Here is a 15,973-nt window from a genome sequence, read left to right on the forward strand (position 1 = left end):
AAATAGCACTAATGGACACTACAAAAATGTAGACGTTGATTTTCATGGCTATATTGTATTTCTCTACTCATTCTATGTAGCATCTTTTTTTGTCCAAACGTGGACTTGAACTGCGAACCTCTAGTGTGTTAGACTAGCTTGATAACCAACTATATCATCTGGACATACTGAGATTAACTAGTTTGGATCGATGAATAAAAGACTGATCTCAATGGAAATTCCTTATGTCAACTCTAAATCAATCAGTTAAAAACATTGTTGTTGTAATCGACAAGATCATGTTTCCAAACCCTGACTATTAAAGATATGCCCTAATGTAAGCATATGATAAGCATAAAAGAATGATAGATAGAAAGGAGAGAGAGAAAGAAGGGTGTTGATCCACCCGACCACCCTTGAGCAAAGGGATCGAGACGAACTCAAGCCTCAATCGGTGTCCCATACCACCGTCGCTAGAAGAGTTGACCCACCACAAGAAGAGAGTCTTGACGTAGTCAAAAGATGATCAAATGAGGGTAGCTAGGCCTTTTATTTATAGCGATACCCAAGGCTACCAAGCAAATTCACACTTGGCCTAATGGGTTGTTTCAATCCCGAGGATTAAAAGTAATCCTCCCCTTCTTTACACTCTCGTTTAACCTCACACTTATCTACATGTATAGAATACAACGGTAAATTCTCACCACGGGATATTATATGGTCATGCCCGTAACATACTCCCTCTCTTCAAAACATTGCACTCTTGCAATGGAAAATTAGGGAAGTTAGTTCTGAGAGTATTTTCGCGTTCCCATCTGGCATCTTTTATTAAATTTATGCATCCATTTTATTTTAAATTCTTGGATTTCTTTAGTATGTAATTTTTTTGTTTTAACATCTAGAATTCTTTTTGGTACATGTGGTTTAGATAATTCTTTAGAAGTAATCAGAGTTTCAGTTCTTTTAGACGACTCACATGAAAAACTGGATGAATTTCAACACCATGGGGAAGAGCGAGACGATAGGCTGATGACCCAATGCGTTTGAGGATTGTAAAAGGTTCACAAAACCGTGGGGCTAACTTAGCGCACTTACCCTTAGACAATGTCTTAGAATTGTGAGGTACACATAAAAATACCTTCTGTCCAGGGTGGAATACACGAGGTTGCCTATGATGATCGGCATAAAAATGCGCTTTATCTTGAGTTGTTTTTATATAATCTCGTGCAATATGCAACATATCTTGCATATCCTAAAGAACGCTTTGCGTACTTCGCAACTCATCATGATGTATATTACATCAATTGGGGCTCGTGGCTGAATACCATACATCAACATAAAAGAACTATATCCCGTCGATGTATGCTTGGAGTTGTTATAAGCAAACTCCAAAATTGGGAGATAACGTTCCCATTTTGTTGGTTTTGTACCAACGTATGATCGAAGCATGTCCTCAATAATTTGATTTACTCATTTTGCCTATCCATTGGATTGAGGATGATCTGTGGAGCTAATGCTCAGTGTAGTTTCTAACTTCCTAAAGACTTGCATCTAGAAGTCAGTAGTAAACTTTGGATATCGATCACTCACGATATCCATCGGTAACCTATAAAAACGAAGTAACTCATCAACAAATTAGTAAGTCAATTTAGGAGATGTTACCGTGGTTTTAGTACCAATAAATTTGGCCATTTTAGTTAGTCTATCAACCACAACCCAGATGGCATCATGGCCTTTTTGGGTGCGAGGAAGGCTAACAAAAAAAACCATGGATATACTTTCCCACTTATTATTGGGAATGTCCAAGGGATGTAAAAGTCTTGTGCCTTTAAGTCACTTGGCTTTGTTAACCTGACATTGGTGACATTTAGTCACATAGCTATCTATGTATGTAAGGGCGCATCTTAGGCCAATAGAATTGAGTGGAGATGAGAACGAGTGTACGATGTATTCCAGGGTGCCCCGCAGAGGGTGCATCATGGCATTAAAAAAGAATTCTCTTTTTGACCTTACGCAAATATGGAACACAAACCTTCCTAGTACGGTGTCGTGCCTTTCGGCGCTGGATCGTTTGCATCAGTTGGGTGGGAACCATTGGGGTTTTGGAGTAGGAGAAAGAAGAATATGAGATAATGTTAGTTAGGAAAAGATTGCAAGAAGAAGATATGAAAATCGTGAATCCCACGAGTATAGTGTATTATGTGATACTTAGATTGTCAGATAGAAATAGACGGCAAAATCGTGAATCCCACGAATATTTTATATTAATCAAACTTTAGAAAAAATCAACAACCCCTATATAGCTTTCTGTCTTCCTTATATAGGGATGGAAGAGTCTAAGTTTATCACATGCAAGTATCATGCTTTTTCTAACTTTAGTTTTCATGTACACTACATGTGCAAGATTAGCTTTCTATCACATCTTTTCTTTTAAGTCGAGTGTGTATGCATGAATAACTTTTTCTATCATGCTTATCTAGAATATTTACATCGCATAAGGCTTAGTATAACATTAAAACTCATAATATGCTAGTACAGTTGTAAGGCTTACAATCGTTAACATGGAGGTATAGGGTTTGAATATTGCCCCATGCATGTAACAATATTTTTAATATTTTCTTTTGTTTATTTATACGTACTACAATCATATATATTTTTTACATATTTCACGTTGTCGTAGTGTATTTCGTACACTACGTGAAAAAGTAAAAATAATATAACCGATTTAATTACATATAAATAAATAAAATAAGAAAATCAAGATATTTATCACGTGCATAGGGCAAGATTCGAACCTTGTACCTCCACGTAGCCAAATCTCAACTTTACCATTATGCTACCTTATCTTTAGCGTTCTACAAATAGATTTAATAACTATAAGTGTTTTATTTGCGCCTACCTTTATTAAAAGGTAAATCATGCATTTTTAGAGTGCGTGAATATTTTATAGAAAAACGCAAGCGACTAAAAAGTGACTCATGCACATCTAGCATGAATGAGCACTATATTTAGCAAATAAAAGCAAGGATTAGAAAAGCATCACATGCACATTTAGTGTGCATGAACATATTAGAAAAACCATGTAGCTATGCTTAGTCTCTCCCATCACTATATAAGGATGGGGAGCACATTGTAGTTTTTGTTGATTATTTTTCTATAATGATCAATCAATCTAAAATATTCGTGGGATTCACGAATTTGCTAAAAATAATTCTCTCTTACTACCTAAATATTGACTAAATATACTAAACTCGTGGGATTCACGAGATTCTTATCTTATAACTCTTTATACCTATTCTTTAGTAGCCTTATTTGTATTTTTCTTTCTCCTAGTCCAAAACCTCGGCGGTTCCCACCCGACTCACGCAAACGATCCGGAGCCGAAAGGCACGACAACGTAGTGTGCGAATTACACTACGACAACGGTAGAGCAGACCATTAGCAATGTGGTAGTATTCCTTCGAGGATGTGGTGGTGTCTGTTCCAGACTCAACTCTTGCCTAGTATTTCGCAAAATAATTGTCATCTCGATACTTTCCTCGAAGGTGATCATAAAGATATGATGTTATCTCAATGAAGCAAAGCATGTTAACTTCACGGATGCGACTAAGTGCCTTAGCGACAATGTTCATGGAACCTTTATCATATTGTATCGAAAAATCAAAGTCCTGGATTAGATCAACCCATCGTGCCTTACGACCTTTAAGGTTTTGTTGGTCACAAAAATATTTCAAGGACTCGTGGTCCATAGTTACCACAAGGCGATTTTCATAAAGATAATGGCGCCATGTTTCGAGCGCATGTATAACTCCAAATAATTCCTTTTCTTGAATGGTATATCGACATTGAGCAGAATCAAGTTTCTTACTCTCGAATGCTATTGGTTTACCATCTTGATATAAGACAACACCTATAGCATAATTCCTTGCATTGGTTTCAACCTCAAAAGGGTTTGAAGGATTAGGTAGAAGAAGCGAAGGAGTCTTACACACAAGGTCCTTTAGTTCCTTAAAGGTGAGGTCTAGTGTAGCATTCGAGACAATAGGATTTGTTGACTTACGCATTTGACCTTTTAGAAGATGAGTAAACTACGTTGTCAATTGGGAGTAATTACAAAGGAATTTCCGCAAAAACCTGACAAAACCAAGGAATGATTGAACTTCTTGAATATTCCAAGGAGTGGGCCAAAGCTTGATTTTCTCGATGCGAGAAGGATCAATATCAACTCCTTGTTCGGTTATGAGATGTCCAAGATAAGTAATTGATTTCTTGAAGAACTCACATTTTAAGATCTTCGCATAAAATTGTTTGTCACGCAATGTTTGTAAAACAAAGCAGACATGTTTAGCATGTTCTTGTAATGTACGGCTATAAACTAAAATATCATCCAAGAAAATAACGACAAATTTGCCGGGAACTGCATGTCCCCTAAGCGCAACGCTCGGCCACAACCGAGCTTAGAATCATACACAAAAAACAGGAATGAATGCACGACACAGTGAAGAGAAGAGTACACAGGATGTTTACGTGGAAAAACCAAACTAGGGAAAAAACCACGACAGCCCACAGGCTGCAAACTATCACTATGTTACAGTGTACAACAATAAAGCACCGAGGCAACAACCTTGAGCTTTCTATCTTCGCCACAGGCGGCGGTTCGAACAGAGGCAACGACCTCTTCCTCTCTCTCTTTCTCTGTACACAGTTACGCGCTCTGATCTCTTGCGCCAACAAGAATGACAACAACACTCTACATCACACACAATAAGTTTGCCCTAAGTCATATTTATACTAATATGACTTTTCGGCTATTTACAAATATAGCCTCGATGGACTTTCAGAAACATATTTACGAATATGTCTCTTCATCGGGTGAGCACTCCTCACCAGGTCTGCACCATCCGGCTCTCCGTAGCCAGGTACTCCTCATCCGGTTCTCACCGGGTCTGCACTATCCGGCTCTCCGTAGCGGGGTACTCCTCATCCGGTTCTCACCGGGTCTGCACCATCCGGCTCTCTGTAGCCAGGTACTCCTCATCCGGTTCTCACCGGGTCTGCACCATCCGGCTCTCTGTAGCCAGGTACTCCTCATCCGGTTCTCACCGGGTCTGCACCATCGGTCTCTCCAAAGCCGGGTACTCCTCATCCGGTTCTCACCGGGTCTGCACCATCCGACTGTCCGAAGCCGGGTACTCCTCATCCGGTTCTTGGCCTCGGCTGAGTTTGCTCATCAACACTGTTCTTCTCCCTTCCCATTCGGAGGGACCTGTCTCCCAACAAACTCCCCCTTCACTCCGGCATGGGATGTCTTACTAGTTCGATCTGCTTCCGGCATGCATTCAGCATGTCGGGTATCAAAACTTTGGCCAGCATATCTAACCCGTTCTCGGCCGTGTGGATCTTCGTCAGCGTGAACTCTTGGTCATCTACTCTTTCCCGGATCCAGTGATACCTTCGTTGGATATGCTTCGTCCAGGAATGGTAGGCCGCATTCTTAGCAAGGTGGATGGCACTTTGACTGTCGCAATAGAGCCGGTATTCATCTTGCCGGATACCGAGCTCTCCGATGAAGTCCTTCATCCATAATATTTCCTTGCCGGCTTCCACAGCCGCCATGTACTCCGTCTCCATGGTTGACAATGCAACCGTCTTCTGCATCCTCGACTACCACGAAACAGCTCCCCCTACATATGTCATTACATACCCGGTTGTAGACCGGCTGGTATCCACATCAGCCGACATGTCCGAATCGGTGAAACCATCAAGTTGAGGTTTTCCGGAGCCGAATCGGAGACACATATTCGTAATGCCCTTCAAGTACTGGAGTATCCATTTGACCGCGTTCCAGTGCTCCTTGCCGGGATTGCTCATAAACCAGCTCACCACTCCGACTATATATCCTATATCCGGTCGGGTAAAAACCATTGCGTACATTAAGCTCCCGACGGCAGAGGCATATGGAAATTTCATCATATCCGCCTTCTCTGCTTTCGTCTTCAGGCTTTGCTCACTGGATAGCCTGTAGTTTGCCGAAAGTGTCAATCCGATCGGTTTTGCGTCTGACATGTTGAACCGCTGAAGCACCTTTGTCACGTATTTCTCCTGTGACAGCCACAGTTGCTTCATTGGCCGGTTCCGGATGATATGCATCCCCAACATCTGTCTTGCCGGACCCAAGTCTTTCATTGAGAAGGTCTTGTTGAGAGCCTTCTTCAACATCCGGATTCTGGCTTGGTCTCGTCCGACGATCAACATGTTGTCCACGTACAGAAGGAGTATCAGGAAGTCACCTCCTTCGAACTTCTTCACAAACACGCAACGATCGGCCTGCGTCTTGTGGTACCCTTGATCGGTCATGAAGGAGTCGAACTTTCGGTACCATTGTCGGGGAGCTTGCTTTAGTCCGTACAGGCTCTTCTTGAACCGGCATTCTAGGTGTTCCTTCCCTTTCTCCACGAATCCTTCCAATTGCTGCATGTAGATCTCCTCTTCGAGGTCACCGTGAAGGAATGTCGTCTTCACGTCCAGCTGCTCTACCTCGAGGTCCATGCTTGCCGCTATACTCAGCACCGTCCGGATGGAGGTCATCTTTGCTACCGGGGCAAATATATCGTCGAAGTCCACGCCCTTCTTCTACTGGAACCCCTTCACCACAATCCTGGCTTTGTATCTCGGGGGGTTGCCGGCATCTCCCGGTTTCAACTTGTACACCCACTTGTTTCAGAGTGCCCGCTTTCCTTTCGGCAACTCCACCAAATCGTACGTATGGTTCTCATGTAGGGAATCCATCTCATCCTGCATGGCACTTAACCATTTTCGGCTGTGGGTGTCATCCTTCGCTTCTTCAAAGCTTTCCGGCTCCCCCTTATCGGTCAGCAGAACATGCTCTGCATCCGGAAATCTCCGGGGGGCCCTTCTCTCTCTGAGAGGATATCTCCATCTCTGGGCTTCGGTAACCGGCTCCTCCATTTGCTCTTCATCCGAATCCGATTTGGGGTCTTGGCCGGTTCCAGTTTCAGCTTCCTCTACTTCTTCTTTAGCCTGTTCGGTATCCTCATCATAACCAACTGGTCCCTTGAGTGCTAACCGGTCTCTTGTCAGGTGGGTCTGCTCATCGTAGAATCGATCCTTACCGGTCGACTCGGAGTTCATTATCTTCTTCTCCGACTCCCAGTCGGCAAGTGTCTTGTCCTCCATGAAGATAATATCTCAACTTGGAATACCTTCTTGTCGACCTTTCCCACACTCGGTAGCCGAACTCATCGTCGTCGTAACCGAGGAATATGCATGGACGGGTCTTTGGATCTAACTTTCCTCTCCGGTCCTTAGCTACATGCACGTACGCGAGACACCCGAACACCTTCAGATGCCGGTAGGATACTTCCTTACCGGTCCATACTCTCTGTGGCGTGTCTCCGTCCAAGGGTATTGAGGGTGATCTGTTTATCACATATGTCGACGTCGACAATGCCTCAGCCCAAAACTTCTTGGGTAGTTTTGCATGCGCTAGCATACTCCGGACCCTCTCCATTATGGTCCGGTTCATCCTCTCGGCTAGCCCGTTTAGTTCCGGCATCTTCGGCATGGTAAATTCGAGCCGGATTCCCTTCGAGCGACAGTACTCCTCAAACTGCCCCCGGTATTCACCTCCGTTATCTGCTCGAACCGCCTTCAACTTCCGGCCGGTTTCTCTTTCCACTCTCGCGTGGAGCTCTTTGAAGACGGATAGCACCTGATCCTTCGTCTTCAACGGTGTGGCCCATAGCTTCCGGTTGTGGTCATCTATGAACGTCACGAAGTACTGCGATCCTGCATGTGACTTCGTGTCCACTTGACACACATCAGTATGCACCAGCTACAGTGGTGCATTACGTCTCATCGGTGGCCTTGGTCGGAAGGAGGTCCGGTTTTGCTTACCGGCCAGACAATCAGTGCACTTCTCCAAGTGCACATTCTTCACTAGAATGAGGTTGTCGTCTACAAGCCTCTTCATCCCCTTCTCGCTCATGTGACACAACCTTTTGTGCCACAGCTCACCGGCAGTGTCGGATCCCACGTTCACTTCCTCTGGACATAACCGAGCATTCATCAGGTACAGTGTGTTGACCTTCCGGGCCCGAGCCACAATCAGGCTCCCTTTGCTGAACTTTCATCGTCTAGCCGACCGGCTGATATCAGGTTCAGACGAACCTCCGGAACGTGTCGGACATCCTTCAGAAGCAACTTGCATCCGGTTGGTGTTGTTAGCCACATGTCTCCTATGCCGACAATTCGACATGTACCTTTATTCCCCATCCGGACACAGTCGTAATCACCGGTTGAGTAGGATGAGAAGTACTTCCGGTCCGGGGTAAGGTGGAACGACACTCCGGAGTCGACCACCCAGGTCATCTCGTCGCCGGCAAGGTTTACTTCACTCTCCTCGGTGATGAGCATCAACTCTTCTTCACTTACCGCGATTGTTGTCGTTCCCTTCACTAAAATATTATCCAAGAAAATAACGACAAATTTGCCGGGAACTACACGTCCCCTATGCACAACGCTCGACCACAACTGAGCTTAGAATCGTACACAAAAAACAGGAATGAATGCACGACACAGTGAAGAGAAGAGTACACAGGATGTTTACGTGGAAAAACCAAACTAGGGAAAAAACCACGGCAGCCCACAGGCTGCAAACTATCACTATGTTACAGTGTACAACAGTAAAGCACCGAGGAAACAACCTCGAACTTTCTATCTTCGCCACAGGCGACAGTTACAACAGAGGCAACGACCTCTTCCTCTCTCTCTCTCTCTCTCTGTACACAGTTACGCGCTCTGATCTCTTGCGCCAACAAGAATGACAACAACACTCTACATCACACACAATAAGTTTGCCCTAAGTCATATTTATACTAATATGACTTTTCGGCTATTTACAAATATAGCCTCGATGGACTTTCAGAAACATATTTACGAATATGTCTCTTCATCCGGTGAGCACTCCTCACCAGGTCTACACCATCCGGCTCTCCGTAGCCGGGTACTCCTCATCCGGTTCTCACCGAGTCTGCACCATCCGGCTCTCCATAGCCGGGTACTCCCCATCCGGTTCTCACCGGGTCTGCACCATCCGGCTCTCCGTAGCCGGGTACTCCTCCTCCGGTTCTCACCGGGTCTGCACCATCCGTCTCTCCAAAGCCGGGTACTCCTCATCCGGTTCTCACCGGGTCTGCACCATCCGGCTGTCCGAAGCCAGGTACTCCTCATCCGGTTCTCACCGGGTCTGCACCATCCGGCTCTCCGTAGCTGGGTAGTCCTCATCCGGTTCTCACCGGGTCTGCACCATCCGGTTCTCACCGTGCCTGCACCATCTGGCTCTCCAAAGCCGGGTACTCCTCATCCGGTTCTCGGCCTCGGTCGAGTTTGCTCATTAGCACTGTTCTTCTCCCTTCCCATCCGGAGGGAAGGGAGCTTTGGTCAAACCAAAAGGCATAACCAAAAACTCATAATGGCCAGAGCGTGTACGAAATGCCGTTTTAGGAACATCGTCCTCACTTATACGAATTTGATGGTAGCCAATACAGAGATCAAGTGTCATAAAATACTAAGTTCTTTGGAGACGGTCAATTAGATCGTCAACTCGGGGCAATGGATACGAATTCTTGATCGTGACTTTATTCAAGCGTCGGTAATTAATACACATATGCCATGTGGCCTTTTTCTTTTCAACCAAGAGAACTGGTGCACCCCATGAAGATTTACTATAGCGTATATAACCCATTCGTAAATAGTCCTTGAGTTGCTTAGATATCTCATCCTCTATGGATTGACTTAAGCGATAAGGAGTTATACTTATTGGTGCAACACAGGTACAATATCTATACGATGATCTATATTACTTTTAGGAGGTAACCCATCTGGTAGTTCACTTGGAAAAACATCACAAAAATCATTTAAGATTTCATCAAGTTGTTGTTGTTCAAAATATGTTAATTGAACCAAGACTGCATCGATATTGTAAACGTGAATGTCCGGATCAAGTACAGAGTAAAATAGAGTAGAACAAGACAACTCGGATATTGATGGAGAGGAAACAATCAAGAGAGATTGTTTTTTAACACATTGAATAAAATGAGTACAATCGTTCAGTAGAAATGTGTAGAAACGAAGAGCATGCGGAAGCAATAGAAAATCGAACACAGAAATGCAGGTTTAATGGAGAGCTTGACAGTACGTGGCAGAGACAAAGAAAGAGCAGAACAAGTTAAATTTGTTTCAAAAACAATAATGGTTCTCTGTACATAAGAAGTGCTCAACATCACTATTTATACAAGTCCTAAGAGGACTGACAGAAGTATTGTGTACTTCAATGCTCATACAAGCGTCTGACACTAACGATGAGACTATTAACTACCTAGTAGTCTAGGTTACTACTAGGCTTCTGGTTACTGTTTGATCCAGCTAACCGGCTCCCCAGCTCACCGGCTCGCCGATCCGTCTCACCGATCCGGCTTCATCCTTCCAGATGCCGATCCGGTTTAGGCTTATTCTACTGATCCGGATCCGGTTGAGCGTGCTGGTCAAGACCTCAACTTGAGGTCGGATCGTAGTGTCAGTCTCCATGGCAGCCGGTCCTTCCACCCAGCTCCTTCTAGCGTCACTCAGTCTCACTCGCGCTCCTCGTCCGGTCTGGTCCCGTTTCCCGCGACCCTTCTGATTTTGCGCACCTAGACCTCCTTAGTCGGGTTGTCTGCTCAATAGGCCCAATTCAACTCCCTCGTTGTTGTGACTTCAGGGCTTGCCGATTCGTCGATTCCTTCGTGTTGGCGTCGACTTTCGCTGCCTTCTCATCCTCTTGGCCTTGAATTGATCCGGTTCTTCCGAATCCGTCTATTGAACCGAATTGGCTGTCTTCGACTCGTTCCAGATCTTGTCCGAATCGGTCACTCCCAATTCGTCTTCCAGTTCCAGGCCCTTCACCACATCGGACCATGTATAGGTCTTGGCCTTCTTCTTTCGGTCGGCTCTGTCCTTTTTGACCCTGCCACCGTTGCCGCCTGTTCTGACTTGTTCGGATGTGTCAACTTCCTTTGTCGACTCGGCTCCTTTCTTCTTCTTGTCTCCCCCTTTGATGGTTCTTCTCTCACCGGCGCAATCAGTAGTTTCTTTGCCTTTGCCCATTCCAGTGTCTTTGCCCATTCTCCCCCTCAGGTGTGGCATGTCGAGATGCTGAACACCAAGCATTTCGGTGAACTGTTGCAACTTGTCTGATCCGAGCGGTTTGGTGAAGATGTCAGCAACCTACCGATCCGTATGAACATACCGAAGTTAGACTTCACCACTCAGGACACGCTAACGCACGAAGTGGTAGTACACTTCTATGTGCTTTGTGCGAGCATGGAATATGGGGTTCTTGGCGAGCTGCATGCTGCTTATGTTGTTGCAGTAGATCAGGATTGGGGTCGGCACCTCGATCCGCAGGTCTTGCAGTAGTCGCCGAAGCCAAATGGCTTCACAGGTGGCAACGGTAGCGCCCCGGTACTCAGCCTTAGTGCTCGAAAGGGCCATTGTTGGTTGCTTTTTGTTGGTCCACGCAACAGCCACGCTACCAAGGGAAAACATATAGCCGGAGGTGGATCGGCGATCCGATGCATCACCGGCCCAATCGGCATCGGTGTAGCCGATTAGGTCTTCAGTTATACCATGCCGGTATACCAGTCCCCGTTCCCTCGTGCTGCTCACATATCACAAAATTCGATACACGCACAGAAGGTACTCCACCGTCGGCTTCTGCATATATTGGTTGATCACGCTGACTGGATAATTGATGTCGGGTCGGGTGATTGTCAAATATATAAGGTTTTCGACGATTTGTCGGAACCGCTTCTCATCGCAGGCCGGTCTGGAGTCGGGACGAAGCTTTTGGTTCCGGTCCAGGGGTGTGGAGATCGGTCGGCATTCTGTCATGACTGTACAACATATTCAACACATAGTGTCTCTATGAGAGCAATATGCCGTCGGGGGTTCGGATCACCTAGATCCCAAGGAAATAGTGAAGGTCCCCTAGGTCCTTCATCTCAAATGTGTCTGACAGCTGGGACTTGACTCGGTTGATTTCATCAAGTCCGGGTCCGGTGATGACTAGGTCATCAACATATAGCAAGATGCAAACCGAACCGGTCGGACCTTGCCGGATGAACAACGAAGAGTCGGACTTGAATGCCACAAACCCCATCTTACGCAACCAGTGCGTGATCTTCGCATTCCAAGCCGGCATACCGCCGACTTGTTCATCTCTGACTGGAAACCGGGGGGTTGGGTCATAGAGACCTCTTCTTCAAGATCACCTTGAAGAAATGCATTCTTCATGTGCATCTGGTGAAGATGCCACCCCCTTGCCGTAGCAACCGCCAACACCACACGAATTATCGTCATCTTCGCTACCAGAGCGAAGATCTCGTCGTAGTCAATTCCGTGGGTTTGCACGTATCCCTTCACCACTAACCGGGCCTTGTACCGGTTAACTGAACCGTCGGCATTGTACTTTACCTTGTACACCCACTTACATCCGATCGGTTTACAGTGTCGAGGAGGGTCAACTAGGTCCCATGTGTCGTTGGCATCAACTGCCCGCATCTCTTCCTCCATAGCGGCACACCAATTTGTGTCCTTTGCCGCTTCTGCGTAGCTCTCCCGCTCACGCACTTCCGCCACCTTGGTCATGTGCGCATAATGATGTGTCATGTATTCATTGTACCCGTAACTGGGCTCTTCAGGCGGGAAGACCGGCGTAACTTGGTATTACCCAGTTTGGGGCCCTTCTTGGCCAGGTTGGACTTTGTTTCCGAAGATCAGCCTTCGTCCTTTCCAGAGTCGGATTTGCTCCGATCCGACTCATCGTTGCTGGTTTCGTATTCCGACGTCTTCTTCTTCCCTTTTTCTTTGCACGTGAACCATCTCCTTGATTCCTTGTGTGGGCAGAGCACGTCAGAGTCTCCACTACTCGCTGGTTCCTCATCCGACTGGTCATCCCGGCTCAGCTGCTCATTCGGTTCACTTAACTGAAATGAGATCGGATTCTCTTCTAGAGTGCCGAGGTCTTCATCTTCTATCTGGACTAGTTTAGACTCACTTCTAGATTGGGCTCTCTTCTAGATCGGACTATCCTCTGGTATCGGGTCAGGGTCGGAAGTCGGAGCCGGTAAGACATACCATGATGCCATCTCATCAAACTCAACATCCCGGCTAACTCAGACCTGCTTTGTCCGGGGGTTATAACACTTATACCCCTTTTGCTCATGCGAGTAACCGACCAGGATGCATTTCTCCAACTTTGCATTCAACTTCCTCTGCTTCTCATCCGGAACATGTTACCGGCCGGCAAGGAGTCCAAAATACGGAGTGAAGGAATTAATTAAATATGGTTGTAAATGAGCATAGTGTGGACGGACGGACTGGAAACGGTATGCCGTTCCAGATCCGGACGGATCCCGAATAGGTGCGATAGGCACCGTTTTGTACTACGGGCCGGAAACCTATTTAAAGGCCCGGACCCCATTGTAATCGCAGCGGATAATTAATAGAGCTTATGATGTTTATACTTCTGTCTTGATTTCCGTTCTGTAATTACTGTTATATCTTACGCGTGTAATTAACTAAAGCACTCTAATCGTGTAACCTATGGAAGTCGTTGTAATCGTTGAATCTTAATCCTATGCCGTAATCACCCTTTGGTGAAGTGTCTCCGCGACACCTTGTGTTAGGCCTTGTCCGGTCAGCGAATAACACAGTTTTGGCGACCACGATTCCTGCTTTCTCGCAGCGAACGGCGGCTTAATGGATGACGAGACCAACGCACGACCTGGTTACAGACCGAGCTAGACGCCTCGCCGAACGGCAAAGACGGCGTGAGACTTTCCAGCAAGCAGCGCAGGAAATTCGCTCGGATCGTTCGTTCTCCAACGAGATCCGGAGAGTCGCGTAGGAATCTCTTCGGTTACGGCAAACTCGCGACCAGGACGACGGAAGCAATCTAAGTAGTCTCCGGGAAACCGAACGCCTCCTCGAGGCGCTGGCAAGCGGAGAAAACGAGGCAGCAGCCTTTTCAGCCTACGAATCGGATTCCGAAGGGGGATACAGCGTGCACACGAACTACTGGAGCAGCAACGATACCCCCGGCGGCGCGGAGGACGACGGGTCGGATACCGTGCCGACTCCAGAACCGGAACCGCTCAACCAGGGCTATCCGGAACCGCAAACGGAAGCCGTCAACTTACCAACACCGGAAGTGGAAGAAGCAAAGCCACCGACACCAACGAAAGAGCCGGCAAAGGTACCGGAAGAAGAGCCGGAAAAGGAACCGGAAAAAGCACCGGCACAAGAACCGGAGAAAAAACCGGAAAGATATCAACAAACGCCACTAAACCGCGGCCTAATACTGGACGACGACATGCCGTTCCAATAATCAAAGTATCGCGATGATCCGGACGCGGAAGCGCATGTTCATGACTTCGAGCAGACATGGGAAGCAAATCACACGTCCCAGCGAATGACACCGGAGGAAGAAGAACGCTCGAAGATAGCGGAATTCGGAGTCACGTTGGAGGGACCAGCGACACGATGGCGGCGGACGCAGGACCCGGCGACCATCACAACCTTTGCAGAATTAAAAGCAAAATTCTTGCATTTTTTCCACAAGGAGGTCGACCAGACGACAATGGTGGGCTTGTTTTATACGATCCGACAGGAGGTAGGGGAAAGCATTCCCCAATTCGTCATCCGTTTCCAACGAATGCATAGCCAGCTTGCCCGTGCACCCCCGGAGGAGGAATTACGGACGATATTTTTAAACGCACTCCGGGAATCGTTACGCACGGTGTGTACGGTGATCGACTTTCGAGGATGCACCATCGACCAGGTCATTGACCGGGTCAGAGAAATGGAAAAGTCAAGCTCATGGCTTACGCTGGGAACACTGCAACGGGCGTTACCCACCGAGGAAGATCTCCGGTTCCGGTAGGCAATTCAATGCACAATCTGCGTGAATGCCGGACATTCGGCAGTGGAGTGCACCATGCGAACCCAGTGTGTGATTTGTCAATCCAAGAGTCATACAACGGACCGGTGCGAGTATAACCTGTTAAACCGACAAGCACCACCCGTCCGACGGATCGAGCCAAGAAGCAGCCGAGACGAAGATGACGATCGTTGGCAAAGAATGAACCGGTACCCACTGGCATAGGATGTCCGGTACGGAGACAGGCAACAGAATGATGGCCGATACGGGAATCGGCGTGATAACTACGACCGGTATGAGCGATCGGACCGTTATCGGGAGCCCAACAGACGACACGAGCAATACGACAGAGACCATTCCCCTGGTTACCGAAGGCACCAGGAGGACTACGGCCGATTTTACGATCCACCACGACCGGACTACCGAAATAAAAATAAGAATAATAAGAAACGTAATTTCAAGAAAAGTGGTCACACTAGGGACCCGGAACAGGGAACCCCAAGGAGCCAACCGGCACAGAACGCACCACTCACTACGGGACCGACTCCGGATACCAGCAAAGCTGAATCCAGCAATACCCGTAAAGAGTACTGCTATTACTGCAGGCAGGAAGGCCACTACAGTAACCAGTGCCCGGCAAAGAGCTACGATAAACGACCAACAGTTAATATGGTGGTTCCGGAAGTGGCGGATTTACAGCAAGTAACCACACGGTCGAAAGGCATGGCCAAAGAGTGGGAAACAGAGGAGGCCATACGAAAACAGGCGACGGAATGGGTGAAGGAAGCCAATGAAAGGAACGTCGCGGACGCGGAACGGCAAAAGGCGAATACCATAGGGAGTGCCGGCGGTAGCCACCCAGAAAACGAGACATGGCAAGCACTGCAAGAATGTCAGATCACGTTACCATTAGGAAGACTCTTGCAGCTCGTGCCGCGATTTACAGAAGGACTAAAAACGGTCATGACAGACGGTATAGCCCCATCGGCACCA

This window comes from Azolla caroliniana, unplaced genomic scaffold, assembly GCF_043228905.1.
Source record: "Azolla caroliniana isolate FFs.n. ecotype wild unplaced genomic scaffold, voAzoCaro1.0.p SCAF_16, whole genome shotgun sequence".
NCBI lineage: Eukaryota > Viridiplantae > Streptophyta > Polypodiopsida > Salviniales > Salviniaceae > Azolla > Azolla caroliniana.